Here is an 18,107-nt window from a genome sequence, read left to right on the forward strand (position 1 = left end):
GATAGAAACTTAATTTGTCACTTAATTGACGTGTATGGCAAAAGAAAAGTTCTTAGATTTGCAAAATACTGTACGTTAATAAACGTTCTTATTAAAGTGCACAAAACTTTAAGCGCATTATCGAAATTAGCGTAATTATGAATTGGCGCCCTACCAGAATATGCAATAAAACCGGAACACCAATTGGAACAGTCAAAATGTAACGCAATATTTAGAGCGCCAATGGAACTAAAAAACTACTACCGGTAGGACATGTTCGTTTTCAGTATTCCTTTTTCTGACGACGATTAATTTTAATAGATGCGCATAATAAAAGATACGAAAACCTGGCCCTTGACATGGTTAAGTGTGCATAGGTTTCTCGACCTGAAGGTTATTGGAACTTGTTGTATCTACATGTAACTGCTAGTCCTGTATAGTATCAACATATGTTGAAGGTGAAGTTCCATATGTGTGTTATATTCATCGTCAATTAAACATATGAAATATATACTGCTTACATACTTGAGATCTCAACACGAGTAGGATTGTTACATTTTTAGCTCACGATAGCTCATGTGAGCTTTTGCCATCCGGCGTCGTGCGTAAACTTTTAAGTTTTGGTTTCTCCAAAATCACTGAACCAATTTTAATAAATTGTGCAGGGAAGTTCAATAGTTAAACCGAAACCCAGGGGCCTGACAAATTGGCAAAATCCAAGACTAAGAGATATTGGTATAAATGTCAAGACCCTGACTCGTAGCCAGGGCCTGACGGACGCGGCCAAAAGGAGTCTAAATGGCAAAAATACAACAATTTTATCCAGACTAAGACTTGCAGAAATGAAATCTTCCTCATTGATGGAGGTCATAACGTGCTTTGTGGAAAGCGTGAAATTGGGAAGAGGGAAACGTTTATGATAGTCTGCAAAGAAAAATAACACTTTGGCGTCCCTTTTGTATATTGGATATTGATAAAACTTGTTTTGAATTATTATCATCTGATTGAATTTGACAGTATGAAATTTAATACCCAACTCACCCTCAGGGCCTGATCGTCGAGGCAAATATTGGTAAAAAATGTGGTTTTCATTATTCCCGGATCATCGTTTCTTCCATTGGGAGGGGTACAATTTGGGTATATTTTTCTTACTTTTGGTTGGAAATAATTCGATCAAGGTTGGAATTATCATCATGTGACTGCAGTTAGATGATATGAACAGTAATACCCTGATACACACTTCGGGGTCTTGGGTGATTGCTGAAATGTTAGAATCCAATCCTATTCATGGATAGAAAGGTCCTAACGTATTAATGGATTCTTGTTGATGGGCATCTTGTCTTATATTTCTGTTAGATTAAAACTATACTGTATATGATGTGTGTGCAAACTACATTGTATAGACAAGTGTTCGTTAGTTAAGAAAGTAGATCGGTTTTCAAATTATGTATAACGTTATTTAGATAGCAAGTACATAATATACTTTTTGTTGATATCTGTCCTGTGTCTTCTAAATATGTGTTCTTGCTTTTATACACCATAGTCTTCAGTTACTAAAATGTTTCGCTCCTTATAAATCGATGTAACTCAAATGAGCATTAAGACACTTTGGACCCCTTTTTTTCTTCTTCAAATGACCTTCCATGTTGATTGGCAGCGAATTAATTATCAATTAATCAATTATCAGATATAGAAACGTACTACGGGTCAACAATCGATTGTTTAAACTATCCTTGAATTTAGAAAAAAACCTGGATCCGTCTGAATTGACCTTGAAGTCCATCAGTCTACAAGCAACCGGATAAATGCGTACCAGCTATTTTGACTTCCGTGCACTCCATAAGGAATCGGCAAGTCTGTTTTGATGGCTGTTGCGTGCTCGACATTTAAATCTTTAATCATACGTTTGAAGGTGAGTAAACCAGTATCGTGACATATACGTTTATTTTCCCTTTTTTGGAAATCGGTAAATTTGCATAATGTACCGACCTAGCGAGAACATTCACTTAAGTCTAGATGTATGTTGTAGAAACCGAAGGTTTTTAGCAGCGAGATTACTGTAAATACCTTTTAACTGTGAGATATATAATTTGGCTTGATCCACGACGGTCTCCGATTACCGCTGAAAAACAAAGATATTTCCCTATTTCGAGTACTGTAAAACGTTTGAGAGCTATTTATCTATGAACCATAAAAAAGCCGAAGGTCGTATAGAGAAAGTGTCTGCCAATGATAGTCATCCCAATGGAATACTGTAGCATGTATTCGGTAGCATGGCACTCGATAACAGGAAGTATCTAGAAAAACCCTGCCGAAAAATATGTGAGCAGAAAATCCTCCCGGTTGTCTTAAAACGTTTGTAAATACTCGCAAACATTATCACTTCAAGTTCGTTTTTCGACCTGGTTTCGAAAACAAGGTCACTGTTACTATAAATATAATTTGTTTTTGCTCTCAAAAGTGCATTTTTATTCGATAGTAAGGGAAATTCATATACCTGTTTTTACTTGTATTGTTAATGTTTTACGTTCTTGCAACCGTTTAGCCCAGGAGGAAACAATCCTATTATTATACATGTATTAAATCATTTACAGACAACCATTTCATGACTGAATGTGCCGATATTCAACTCATCAATGAAAATATATGAAGGAACTATAAGCCGTTTTTGTGATACAGTGGTGCCATTGTGATTATTTACTTCCATTCAATCTGCACGGTAAGATACGTCATAATTAACACATTTTTTGGCATTTGATTATGTTAAGCATGTTAAGGTTTAAGTTTAAGGACCACTCTGATTTTTGATTGGATCAAGACACTTCCATAAACCTGTCAGCTCAGACAGATTCATCAATAGTATGGCAATCTGAGAACCAGGCTTCGAATACTATTCTATCGCCGCTGACACTTTACACTCTAAAACCTTGTTTATTTTGTCGTTTTTTGTTTTTTTAGGAGTCCTGCAAGGTATTTGTTGCCTTTCCAGAGATGAGTTATATCAATGCCTTTGCCATGCCTAACAAATCAGTTTCCAATCCGCAGTAAACAAAAATACAGTGTTTGGGTATCCTTATATTTGGTGTATTATTTTTGTGAATAACTAAATGTTCGTTATGACCTCGGCTGTTGCAACGTCACTGAAAGATTCCATGTGAAAGGCTACTAGCACAGTAGTTCATCCCGTCACATTATATTGGGAACGCATTAACCAAGTGTAGAAACTGCGTGAAAAGCTAAACTTTTAACAGGGTATACCATCTAACATGTTTATGGACTTTGGTATACCCCGGCATGTAGACAGAACCCGTTTAACTACGTCTTTCAATAAAATATTTTCTTATAAAGCATATTGTCTATTCTATGAGGTGTTTATTGTAAGCTCTGAGTTATTTTTATAAATCAACTTGTTATAATTTAACGAAGTGTTTTGTGATATTGCCTGTCAATACTGAACCGTTCTGTATTTTGTATCACAATGCTGTGTTTGCGGACGCTTCGACTCATCCAGCCTGATGGTATCATGATTTATAAAACCTTTGATCTGTGGTTGTTACAATCTACCGTGTCGTTTGATCTGGCAGGATTATCCTTATTACGACCCGGAACACGTTATGATGTCAGGAAACGATAATTTGACAAATGATGAAATAAAATTAATCCATATGATAGACAGTTATCGCCATAACCAAGGCAACGCAGCGTGTTCATTTCCTAACGTATCAAAGGAATAAACGACTCCGCTTCCACAAGCGTAAACATCGTGATTCTACATTTTCCCTAGTGCCATAAACTTCTAAGATACGTTCAATGATTATCAGTAATTTCAAAATGTTATGTTCGTTAGGGTTTTGGATTTTTTTAAAGATGGTAAGTTCTCTGAATAGTCGGTTTTAAGTGCTACGAACTCAAATGTCAGCATCTAGACGATATTATTGCATCAATTGACAAATATCTTTGAATGTATATTAAACCGTTGGTATGTTATATATTATTTTATATATATGGGATATATGTTACTATTGATAATACATACCAAAGCTACCAATGATTAAGCAGATATCAGATATAAATGCGTGCACTATACATATTCTGCAATTTTACATCATGTATACTGTATACCCTTGCTACCTAACATCACTCATATTGCCATATACATCCTTGTGATATGCTCAACCCGTTGCCAGTGTAATGTGACCGGGTTGAATACTATGATGGGTGCCTTCAACGTTGTATTTTACTGAGGTAGCACGATGTCGTCGGCATCAGATGCGCGCTACTCGCAAATACTTCGACGTAGCTTCTCCGAAACACATACATACATACACACATGTGTGCATTACACATATACATACATTACACACATACATACATGCATACATAGATTCACGTTCTTCAATCACCGAAGCTACAAATGGCACGTTAAACCCAACCCAGACTGAGTCATTGAGATCTAGCATCTTGCAAAACTATACTCTTGCATAGACCATAAAATGTTTATTGTTTTATGTCAACTACGATAAAACATCTGAATTATTTATTGTTTAGATAGATAGGTTGATTGATTTGGTCGTACATTTCATCAATACATAAATGTCCAGTACTTAAAAAAGCAATACATTTTTTACCATAACACAGAAAAGTCGTAGACTTATTTCCACTGTGGTTTTTTTGGTAACTGTTTGTAACATTTGTTTACGCCGATGAACATTTGCGTTATTGAAGCCAACACATGCCCTCGTTAAATCAAGACTGCTCATATACATTGCCTACATAATTAAATATATATATAAATAGCATTCTATAAAGACGGCTTTTGCTTAACCCATCAGTCTAGGACAAATGGTTTTCAAGTATTGCTCACTCCGCAATGAACACTTAAAAGACATGACGCACTTCGTTTTCGAGATTTTTTTTATTTCTGCAGATTCTGCCAGTAAATTCACTATGTCACGACGTAGACATTTAAAGTCTGTGTTGCTTTCCTTTTTTCTCCATTTTTTTTTTAAATTTTCCGTAAATTCAACTGAGGCTTACACATCTCGACATTGTGCCAGTCTGTCGCGATTAAGTAATGTGAATGTAAGGTCGTTCGATGGCTTTAATTTCACCCTGACATATAACTTTAATTGAACACGGAAAACCAATATCTGCGTTTATTTGAAAACATTTGTTTGATAGACCTACATCGAGTTGATTGATTTGTGTTGCTCGCCACGTATCCAATTTACATCCCAGCATCATTATACAGGGAAGCTGACCACATTCATTTCTTCTAGGAACTTGTCTGTTATTGATTCTACATACCGATTTTCAATTTTAGAAGTATTACTTATCTTGCGAAACTGGTAGTTTAGAGGATATAAGTGGTTTGAAATTAGGAATTCACTTCTGAAATCAGTATTGATTGGATGAAATGAACTGATGATGCAAATTATTTTCTTATTTTTACTGATCAATATGTAACTGTGGTGATATACAATTGTACACCTCTGCAGGTTGGCAGTCGAGAAAACAATACACATGCTGTTAACGACTGCATGTATCGTAAGAGCCTACTGATGAAGGAGTCCCCTGCATAATTGGGGATTTGCTTTGGTGTCCTCTATTTGCGGACACAAAAGCGACCAAAATAAATCTGCTGCAACCTTTGCGATATTTGGGATCTTTATATGTATTACTTCCTTTTATTTCCGAGCGCCTTGCTTGGTAACACCTCAATTTTGTTTTGGCTTAAATGTTGAACGTTCTCCCACGTGAGGAAGGCAATGGGTGCTATCGCAAGGCCCGGACAATGGAACGTTAAACAAAATAAAACAAAACCTACCCAATATCAGGTTTGATAACATCAGATATATTTTCCATTTTTTCTACTGCGGTATCCACAGATATCCAGCTATTCCTCTATATGCTTACTACTACGTAGGCCTGAAGTATTCCACTGCATGATATGATAAGAGGCGGCAAATGTGAGGCCCAAGCAAAAGCTGGGGTTACTTCTATGGCTTCATCTTAAGGGAGATTCAACATACCCGAATCGAACTGCTGTCCCTTTAGCAACACGGGGATCTGTATATCTCATTCCGAATCCTTCTGCTGGACAGGGGACTTTCTGGTATGTCCTGTACTAAAAGGATTTCGAAGAGACAAACATTATCTGCTTATACCCATCGCAACTCTTGAGCTATTTTTTCTTTTCTTTTTATCTTCTCTCCTTTCCTACGGCGACTCGATTCGAATTCCGGAGCTGACGTAAACATGTATTGGGTCACCTACAGGTGGGTTTTCTTCGGGTTCTTCGGATATCTCCCACATAAAGAACCCTTACAACAATATTTATTATTATAATTTAAAATTACTTGTAAAATAAATTAAATTAAAATTGAAGGTGTCTCGTCAGTCAACCGTCTTCATATGACCCTGGCTGTTGACTGTTAACACAAACATATACGTTTTGCTTTTTCGAGAATGGGCTGTATTTTAGTGATTTTTCACTCTATAATCGGCATTAGCTTCACGCTATCGCAAGCACACAATACGCCAACATACCGCCTGCAGCAGAAGCGCGCACATATTATACATAAATGGCAAGTCGTTTAATGACATAAGCTGTTGGGACGCGGAACCATTCATACCACACAAATGCTGTTGCTTAAGTATAGTTTTTTCATATTATTTTATATATGTGAAATGTTCAATTAATGTTCATATTTAATAATGTCGAAAAATGTTAACTTTGAAATTGTGTCTGAAACTGTGTTGACCAGCCATTCAGAACAATTGATAGATTAACGATTTGAATGAAAGCGAAAGTAATACGCGTGATAAATTATTCATGATACACATTGATACCAGCATGCTGAATATGGGGGTTCGGTGATCTACTGTGGTCCCTGCTGCTTCTGCGTCACGTTTCTGTCTAAGAGGTTAACAAAACATTACCTGATGCAATCAAATTCAAGTATCAAACCACTTTTACAAATTAACAAAATTGTCAACAAAGACCGTCATTGCTCAGTTAAATCTTTCGAAAATAGGTCATCGGCGTTTTGATATGGGAAACAAGTATTCATGTTTTTTTCGGAATTCACATAACTTGAATTCAAAGCAATGCAACTATTAGGCCATTTTGTATACGAAGGGTCTACAAGGGGAAACATTCATGCATTTTCTCTCCCCTTTTAACATATCAAGGTTCATTAATTGTAGTCTGAAGTTGTAAATAGAACGTGTCAATCAGATGGCAATTGATGCTGAAATCGAACATGCAGTTGTCCAGACCGAAATAGTTTAGATGAAGATCATACGTGATTCGTAAGAAGGGAACATGAAATCAAAGTTGGTTCGCTGTCCTCATTGCAACACTTTCGTTTCCTATCTTTCCTGTCTTATTATTATTTCATTTTTATCTACTTTCTGCTGCAGGCGGTGTCTACCTTGGTTCACGTCCTCATATGACCCTGTCTGTTGCGAGGACGTTAAACCCCAAACAAACCTTGGGCAGGGGTAGTGTTTACTAGGTATTATAAATGGAAAAATTACATTTCTTGGTATATTTGTTGATGGTCATTGGGATAAAATTCAAACTTAGTTGGAACTTTAATATGATTGTAGTTTAACTTTTCACCCTTACGAAGGAGTTTAGCCATTGCCCATTTAGCGCTTTAGAGTAATTTTACAATTGAAATAAGGCGCTATATAAATGTTGTATATTGTTATTATTATAGATAATGAAGTTGTATTGCTTAATTATATTATTTTATCGTTTAACTGACATTGACTGGCTATGTATAAATGCTGGTCACTCTTCAACAGAAGTTTCATAAAGCCAAACCTCAGTCAAAACGACATGTTTGATGATATGTGATTTAATCTTTGTCAGGTAACCCTTTTGTGTCAAGTTGAGTGACCGTTTTTTTTCATCTGCTATTTACTTATTTTTTTATTGTGTGACCGCATTGATGTTATTACTTAAGAAACTTTAACATAATATAAAATATATACAACGGTTGTTATCATTCACAATACAGACACAATCAACCAGACGATTTCAAATGTAACTCCTACTCCCATGAAACTCCTTGTAACGTTAACCGTCACGCAGGACCTGAACCTGTCACAGATAAGATCAACCATTTCGATTTCGTATTCTACAGAAGGCCTCGAGGTTTTACTTGTGCAATTCCTCGGCAAATTGGCTTGATTATACAATTTCCACTCTTCCGTATTGGTGTCAGATCTTTAACACAAAAACCTGTTGCTGACACCCACCGATAATTATTCCACAAGAGCGACACAGCTTGATCTTCCGGATGCTAATTTGCAGAAAATGTCACAGAGGTTTTAAACGGGTATTAAAGGGAATTATACCGTAAATTGGACCTGTTTCTTGTTTTAACACATGGTGATGTCGTAATATCCTTAACACAGTGGCGACGCATTTCCCTAAAAACTATAATTTTCTTGTCACCGCCGAGGACAACAACACCTCCATCCCAAATTGGATTGTAATCTGTCCCGCATAGCTGATGATATCCGTCATTAGGACTGATTTGTGACGTAATTGATGACGTATTAATTACCTGCGATCGACAGCAACACAAAACATGTATGTCCTTTAATTATAGGATTTTATATGAATTATTAGATTAGTTATCTTTATTGGCAAACATTCACACATAATGAATTTCCGTCTATTCAAAGACCGAATCGACATTTAAAATATATATGCGAAACAGGAAATATACTAAATAAAGTAAAAAAAACACCTCTAAAATCAATATGATAATGCACTTATCTATGATGTGTTCATGAACGTTAATACAAAAGGATGCCGGTCGTCGTCTTTTATCACCTTTCTGACAAAGTGCATTTTTTTGTGAAGAAAAATACTAGATATTTCACAAAATAACGATAACGAAAACACTTATCAAATGTCTTATTAGAAAACTTATATCGACAAAGGGAACACAAAAGCAGTAAGCAGTGGAAAAAACCTGTCGCAAATGGGGTCAGGGATATTTCAACAATCAAAACAGTGTATCGTACCTATTTAAATTGTAAATTGTTTATTTATACTTCATGCCACTTAGTTAAAGAGGTGAGTAATATCAAACTGGAATTGGATTATCCGTCCGTTAGTCTGTCAACTTGTCTCTCTTTATACAATCTTTTCCGGTTTTTGTAGTTTTCAGACGAATTTCCTTGGAACTTCACTTAGACATTCAAGAGACATTGAATTTCTGAACCTGTAATCTTGCTATTTTATATTGAATTATGCAACTTTTTACGATTGTTTGCAAACGTTTTGTTGCGGGGCATTTTTATTATTTGGTTTGATTTTGTTAAGTATTGTTAACGTCAACAACTATGATAATTTAAAGACGGCCTCCCCTGTGTGTAAGATGCGCCTGGTGTATGCGTGTATGTTAGAACCGACATGGAAGATACTAAAATTGATCTGCTTCCTTTTACAACACTTTATATCTGTTTCGTTTCGTATCTATCCTGTCTACTTTCTGCTTCAGGCGGTGTCTCCCTAGGTACCCGTCTTCATACCCTGGCTGTTGCGATGACGTTAAACCCCAAACAAACAAACATTTGAAACGATTTGTCCTGGGGATATCTTCTGGACTATTTAAGCTGGAGTAACCAGTACCTCCTGGGATAGAGGCGTGTCAAGTACGAAAAGAAGAAAAGTGCCAGCTTTGCTTTGTTCTTTGTCTTTTGACAAGCTTATCTGGGGCATATCTTCCAAACCCTTTCACCTGTAGTTGCCAGATCTGGATTGTGTATTGGCTGGCGGAGTAAGAGCCTATTGATTGCTTTGTTCATAGCAGCTTTGATTGGTGGTGGGTTTTTTTTTGTGGGGGGGNGGGGGGAGGGATTACTCTTTTTCAACAGTCATGGTCTTTGGAAGACAATGTCTGAATAATTCGAAAACTTTCCTAATTGGTAACACCATCGGAAAGAGAGAACATGTAGGCAAACAGATAGTAGGTTGGAAAAAAACGAAAACAAAAATACATTCAATGTACAACAGACAAGGTGTATCCCAACTATTACGTAATATGCGAGAGCATTTCGAGCGCACACCCCATTGTATAATAAAAGGTATTTATGGGCTATTAAGATGCCGGACACCAGATTCTAGACATCGTAGACGGACGGAGCGATCTTCCAATCAAATACCGTTGCAGATAAATAGGTATTATGTGATGTTTAGATATATCCAGACGATCAGATATTATCCCATAGACTGATACATTGGTCTATTGCGTCATGTTGAGGCTTATGTATGGCTAAATACAATCAACCGATAGGACATCACTGGCACTTGATTATACTGTTTGTACCAACAGACAGCCGTTTTATCACGATATATATACAGTAGGCATGCTTTGTTACGTAACCTCCGTCGCGTCGGAGATTTATTCATGATATGGATAAATAACGACAATTGGTAACACCATTCGATAAAAAGACACCCTGCATAAAGGGCGTAAGATTTGAACCTGCTGCCCCCATTGAATGATCGTAAGATGGGACTAAATTTGGGATCTTATCTTTTCGCTTCTTTCTAAACAACTTTCTACCACCTAATGTCTCCCTTGATAATGCCTCACTTTGGGCTATACTTGAGCGTTCGCTTTGGGTTCTGTTCCCTGGCCGAGACATATCAGAGTCTGTAAAAACGGTAGTTTCTACTCCTGCTTAACGCTCAGCAATTTATGAGTGGGACGACTGGTTCGGCCGTTGTCAGTATAATGTGACCGGTTGGGATGTCCTGCTGGGTGTCTTCGGCAGTGTGTTTCAGTTTGAGGTAGCACTATAAAGTCGGCATCAGTTTCGCGCTATCACAAGGAGACAAGCACGAACATATCGTTTTTCTCTCCGGTAACTGTAACGAAGTAAATCCATGGATGCGTTTACCCGTTGTCAGTATAATGTGACCGGGTTGGGTGTCCTGCTGGGTGTCTTCGGCAGTATGTTTCAGTGAGGAAGCACTATAAGGTCGAAATCAGTTCCGCGCTATCACATGGAGACAAACACGAACATATCGCAGCCTCCCAAAACACACATGCATACACTACACGCATGCATCTTGCACACAGACCGTCCTTAAAGGACATGGACTGTTTATAGGACGTTAAACAATACGATACCAAACAAAACAAAACTTACCGAATTAGTGACTTCCTTCTGTGTTTAATATCTAGGAGGCATTGAAGAAACCGAAATGAACATTTACCCCCTTTTGCAAGACTTGGGATCTTACCCGACTTACCTAGTTTATTTATTTCCTCTTCTTTGTGGTAGTGTATTCCTAGACACCGATCTTTATATGACAGTAGATGTAGGGGGATATTAAACACCACAAACAAACCAGACCGATCTTTGCTCGCAATAACCTGATAAAGAGCAATTAATTTCTACCATCCTGTCAATAAAGCGTGGAAATGACCCCTCTGCTAGCTTGCTAACGTCACACATAATGATGACGAATTATTCAAGAATGAACCTAGACACCACAATGGACCTAACGGTCGCCCTACACCACTTTTAATGAAGAGTTTTCGGTGCCGTTGGTCGAACCTTTGTATATACTAAACACATTCCAAATTACGTAATTCGGTATTTACACTTTATTGGGGAATTTATCTCACCGACGATCACTCTGACATTTAACCTCAAAATGGATGTTGTGGTGTGGCTTCAGCTTGTCTTACAGACATTTCTGCCATGTATAACATATAATGACTCTGCTTTAATGGAAAATGGATCGAAATCTATTACAAAGGGTACAATTAAGGAGGTATTCTATGTCCCAAAATCGCGCGAGACTTGCAGGAAGTGAGTGTAACGTCAGGGAACTCTATAATTACAGACAGTTTCTTCCATGGGTCCGAACAGAACGGATTCATCCATTCAAAGCAAGCTTAACAAATATCAAAATAAAACACACTTTTCGCCTTTGTGATTGTCTTATTTTGTATCATAAAATCAAAGCACTATTTGGGCATTATTACTTAAGTTACAAATAGGTATCTCACATGAAAAATTTATTTGATTTTACCTTAGAAATAATGATGCATTATATGTCTTTATCTCATTTATAATTTGATACACAACTTGTTGTTTCCTGTCTGCTAGTTCGCATACAGTTAACACATATATTGGGAATGCATTCGAAGCTATGAGACCTTGAGTGGTCTTTACATTTCAAACACAAAATGCAATATCATTTATTGTGCGTCTCAGCTAAAGATGCTGCACGGTGAAAGTTTCACTGCCAAATAGGCATCACATTTGTCTCCTTTTGACTGATGACCTGGATTTTATGAAGTCTTGACTATTAAGCCAATTAAAAAGAAATAGCATTGGCATTGTCACTGGAATATTCCATAGTTTGTAACTCCGACACCTATATTTAATCGTAAAGAATTGGGATATGAACAAATAATCTTTTGAGAAAATGATTTGCAAATTTAAATAGTCAAAGCCACTTGAACGCAAATCAATGAAAAATTACATTGAGGGGCAATTATGCAAGTCAGAAATAGAAGTATATGAATCGCATTCGATTTTAGACTCCAAATTGGAACGAAGCTTAACTGCGTACTGCATGTATATCCGAAATCGATGTAAATATCGAAGCTGCCGACTCCAAAGGAATTTATTTCTTCTTTGAAGTCTAATTTTATGACGGAATTTCTTGCAGCCGATGCATACAGTGATCAAAGCTGATCTTGTCTGTATATTGACCGATTTGAACTGCACATTCTAGAAACACCTGTCCTCCACTCTTGGTACATTGTATGTCGAAGAACTCGGCATTGATCATCTCTTCATTCAAGCAAACACAGATGTCTGCTTACAAATTATCTCTACAATTTCAATGTGCTTTCAAGTCTTTATCAAATCAAATTATAACAAAATAACAAAATAACAAAATAATTAACTGTTTTAGCAAACAATTTCTAAAATAATTGTCGGCCTCAGATATGCGCTATCACAAAGAGGCACATACACCAAACATACCGTGTCTCCGGCACGCACACATTAAGGGTACTGACAACAACTGGTTCACCCGTTTTCAGTATAATGTGACTTGGAAGCTTTGATGGGTGCCTTCCACATGGTATTTCAGTGAATTAGCACTATAAAGTCGGCATCAGATCCGCGCTATTACAAGTAGGCAAATCCACCAACATACCGTGTCTCCGGTACACTTACACGCATACAGGTATACACAACACACAACGTCCTTAAGTAACATTAACTGTTCATAGGACGTGATACCTATGAAATCAATAAATCCGAAACTTTTTGAAACTTTTGAACCATCATGAATCAAAATAGCTTATACATCTGATATTCTACTATGGACAATACGACAGCCTTAAACTAATTTAGTATTTCAAAATTACGGGAAATCCGAAACTCTCCCGTTTCAAGTTCAATACAACAACTCGTTTTGAGAGTACATTTCACAAATGGTAACAACTCCGGCAAATTCTAATGTACATGTACACATGCACATGCACACTTTGTAAATAAGCATGTCTTACTGAGTACATAATAAGCCAACATAAAAAGTTTAAGTTTGTACATTTTGATAAAGTTTCTTGATTTTAGAATGCATGCATACATTATACACACTGTTTTAAATCATCGGTAACTGTAGTAACCATCCAGGGCACTCGTCGGCCGGGCACCCGTCGGCAGTATGCATAGAGTTCATTTGAAGTTAAATGTACAGCCGGGGAAGGTACTGTTTACCAAAAACCATGCAGATGTAAATGATGATAGGTTGGTGGATTAAGTGCCCTGTGTCATTACAACGTTCTCTGAGTTTAATGTGCAAGCTGATGTCACGGGGATAACTCAGCCGGACGTTCGGAACCAGGGTGTTAGAAAGTTCGTGAAGTCAGTATTTAATATGACAATGTAATAAGTATTTTGTTTAGTTTTAAATTAGAAAAAATAATAATAAAATTACAATGGTGCACTATTCATGATGTTTATTATCATTTCTCGCAACTACGTTATCTCGGAGAAGGGAAGATAACTATTCTCAGAAACGGTACTATGCGTAATATAATGAAGTTGTCATTATGTGTGAAATCAGCTGACTGGTTGCACGAGAATCGTTGTATTCATAGTGTATTCTTAGTCTAATGGCAGTTTTGAGTTGGTCTATTGATATAAAGAACAAACATCAAGAATGTAAATATACTTTTCTCAATGATGCGTGTCTGCTAAACAAGGGACACTCACCTACAAGCCACGAATGTGAGTACTTTTTAATAGAATTTTTAGATTTTAGATACGTCCGTGATCAATTCTTAAATGTCACGGACATGAAAACCCCTTCTCACTTCCGTAGACTTGGAGGAATTATTCAACTATATACAAGATATTGGCCTATTTTAAAAACTTGATTAAATTAACCTACATTACTCATTTTACGGCATTTATACATATCTCTTTCAATTTCAATCTCTAAACTATACGTTTAACTAAATTTGCATGTTTTACCATCTTGCACTATTTAAATTCAATAAGCCTATCCTGCTATCGTTTTTTATAGGAAATACGACGTTCTATATGAATTTAATTTGTATTCCTTTTTAGCCCCATAGCAAAAGTTGTGTCTGGTCCTAAACGACCACACTTGTCGATAGGCCGTTAAACTCGAACAACCAAACAAACAGGCAGTTCGCACCGTTATGACTGTAGAAAAATATGACAAAAATTCGTTGACAGTGTATTCAGTGGCAGCTGGGTTAAAGTTACCTTAGCTGTTGAAGGGACTTGAAACCCAGACAAATAACAAGTAGTAAACTAAACAAAAAATATGATAATAATATTTATTTACAACCACAATATAGACATGAAGAAAAAACATCACGTATGCTTACACCTGCATAACTTTTGTATTAATAAGCCATACATGTATTGAGATCGATCTACAAACAAAAAGACTTGATTTAGGTGTTGCTTTTCTGTATGAACCTTATTGTTTCATTCCTTGTCGTTGGACTAGAGCTTGACATGTTTGTGTTGATGGGCAATAATTTAACCATCAATCAGAATGCGGGTCAAATCTTTCGTATTGTAAGCCTTAACTAGAATCATCAATACCGAAGTACTAAAGGAGAATATGAATACTGCATTTCCTAATTGGAATACGATGTATGGGTGAGATGGCGACGAGGGTTAATGATAGCTTTAATCCGCGTCTTGTTGGCTAGAGCGGACAATATGTGGTGACTTTCTCCTTACGCGGTAACTTCGCAGAGCTAGTCAACTTATTCGCTAACTTTATATATTTTACAGTAAAAATACATTAAAAGTTTAAATGAGCTTCCTTGCAAATTGTGAATTAACGTTCTTGTGTACAATCCAGACCAACTATCGACTGAATACCATACCATAAAACAATTGTACAAACCTTACGACATCTCTTTAGAAATAACGCTAAATATCACAACCATTATTCAGCACTTCTAGCACTTCCCAACCACTAACTCATTTACAGCTTAGTAGAGAAAAACAAGCGGAATAAAGTATCCTGCTCTAAGATACAACACAGTACCTTGCCTTCACTCAACCATTCGGTCAGGGACCCGGCGTCGTACCACTAGATTGCCGTGCCTCCATGACTAAGCCTTATATCACAAACATACAGTGTGTTTCAGTTGTTGTTAAGTACATGTCAATTGTGATATATGGACAATATGCTGGCAAAGCTTGGAAGTGTCGTGTCCTATGAATGAAACATATTTTATTGTATTTTTCTATAACTGGAGAATCAAAACATTTCCCGAAATGGAAACCACATGCAATGGTATTCGTTTGTAGAACGAAATATAATGCAATGCACACTAACAACGTTTATTGATATCTAAAACATAATTTTAAACTTTACCCGTTATAGGCAGAGGACTTCTGGATAGCTGCCAGTTGTTTTCCAGATATATCTATAATAAAGGGGGACAATTCGCATCTCTTTTTGTCAGAACCATTATGTCTTTCATTTTGGTTGTTTTTCTTAGACTTCTTTTACAGCACATTAAACTAGATTTCCAGAAACAAAATGGAAATAAAGCTATGATTTGAAGCTTGATTAACCACGTGATTAATAAGCGCCCAGCTAGCATATATTAAAAATGTTCGAAGTATGCTTATTTCTGTTCGTTAATTTTTAGACACCAAAGTAACCAAAGGACGCTTAAAAGAATTCCATTTGAAAACGCAAACAAACGTTATGTTGACGTTATCTGCAGACTAAAGTACACTATGTTTTCATTAATATATTAATATTATGAAAACGGATTTTTTTTTAATAATTTCGAAAAATAAAGCAAAAAGGGATGAACGTGAACTACATGACTATTAGGTTGATGTGATGTCAATATAGGGAGGTTTCGGTAAGAATACGGCGTCAAGCTTGCCTGCCTTTATCGATAATTGCTACGGTGAAACGGTTGCGATAACGACACTTTTGAGAGTGATGTGTCAATCAATTCAAAATGAAGCTGGTTTTAGTGACCTCGTGGGGCTAACACTGTTGTGTTTTGTTATGAAAAACAGACCAATAGCCTCAGCACGCTCGTTATCACACTCCGCAGTGTCAGTCACTGCCATTTAAGCGTGACAGCAGACTGAGACACGGTAATGGAAAGCGTTACCGAATTTGATCGCCAGTCGATTATGTAGCTTAGTTTGACCCTTGACCCTTGACACGGATATACAGAGTACATGATTGTGTAAATTTACCGGTTATAAATAACTGTAACAGCATTGCTCTGCAATGAGATTGGTTAATATAATATAGCAGGTCTCAAACTTCTTGTAAATATCTCTCTTACCGACCTTAAAACTGTTTGTCTATTCAAAAGGATTTACATTTCGGTTGGAGTTTTGCATTTTGCATTTTCGTTGTTTGACGTGATTTCATGTCACTTGTTGTTTCTACCGGTATTTATCCCAGATACATATTATGTGTTGATGGGTAGTTAAAAACAAATAATAACAATAATAATTAGCATAAGCTTATATATTTATTTCAACATTATACAAAGATTTAGTTTGGACCTCTTTTTTATCTTATTTCTCCTGACCGAGTTTATAGAGGAAACCGTCGAGACGAATGAGTCTTTGTTCGCCCCCGAACGAGTCACCTATACATCACCTATCTAAATTCATTGAAAAGCGAATACCGGCCTAAGTGTATACATGTAACATATTACAAACTATTTGCAGTGTATGTTTAGATGACAATTACTTTAAGCCAACGTGTTTTTTTGATAATATAAATAATCTTTAATATCTTTTCAATTCAAAGAATAAATATCTAAGAATGTAAGATTCATCAAGCCATAACTTCCACATCAGTATTATTTTAAAACAGTTACGTGTATTTGAGTTGTAATGATACTAACATATAACCACTTACTGTTCCCATTTGCAAGACCAAGTTCCAATGTTTTTTTCGTATTTTTTTTTTGTATTTGTTGAAGTGTTGGTATTCCAACCAAAGCTAAATATCAGTATTATTAATTTGTATTGAATTGAAAAGTCGTGATATGAATTGCTAATATTTTGACATATTTGACATTAAAATATAGCATATTTTATATAAATAATTTTCGTTGTTGTAACCGATGGCTGCTATTTAGATGACTATATACTGGCCCTCCGAGTTTATAATACAATCAAAACAAAACATACACAAAACTGACTATTGGAAATGTACATGTAAACACGAAACCTTCACAAAACTGACTATTGGAAATGTACATGTAAACACGAAACCTACACAAAACTGACTATTGTAAAATTCGAGAAACAAACTTCCAGTACTTTCTCAGAAATAGCGCCATGATATTTTAATCCTCAAATTTCAAGATGGCTTGGTTTGGTTTTACGTCCTATCAATAGCTAAGGTCATGCTTTCATGTGTGTTGTGTAGGCATGAGGCAATGGGCAGTCGGGCGGCCGTATTCGATTTCAAATATTCCCTAAAATAGAACATGCAGATCTATGAACAATGGAGAACATTTGTGTTTTGTTCAAGAATTGCAAGAAGAATACTCCATTTCTTCATGAGAAATAGTGCA

The sequence above is a fragment of the Mizuhopecten yessoensis genome, unplaced genomic scaffold (genome assembly GCF_002113885.1).
Source record: "Mizuhopecten yessoensis strain PY_sf001 unplaced genomic scaffold, ASM211388v2 scaffold2681, whole genome shotgun sequence".
NCBI classification, from domain to species: domain Eukaryota; kingdom Metazoa; phylum Mollusca; class Bivalvia; order Pectinida; family Pectinidae; genus Mizuhopecten; species Mizuhopecten yessoensis.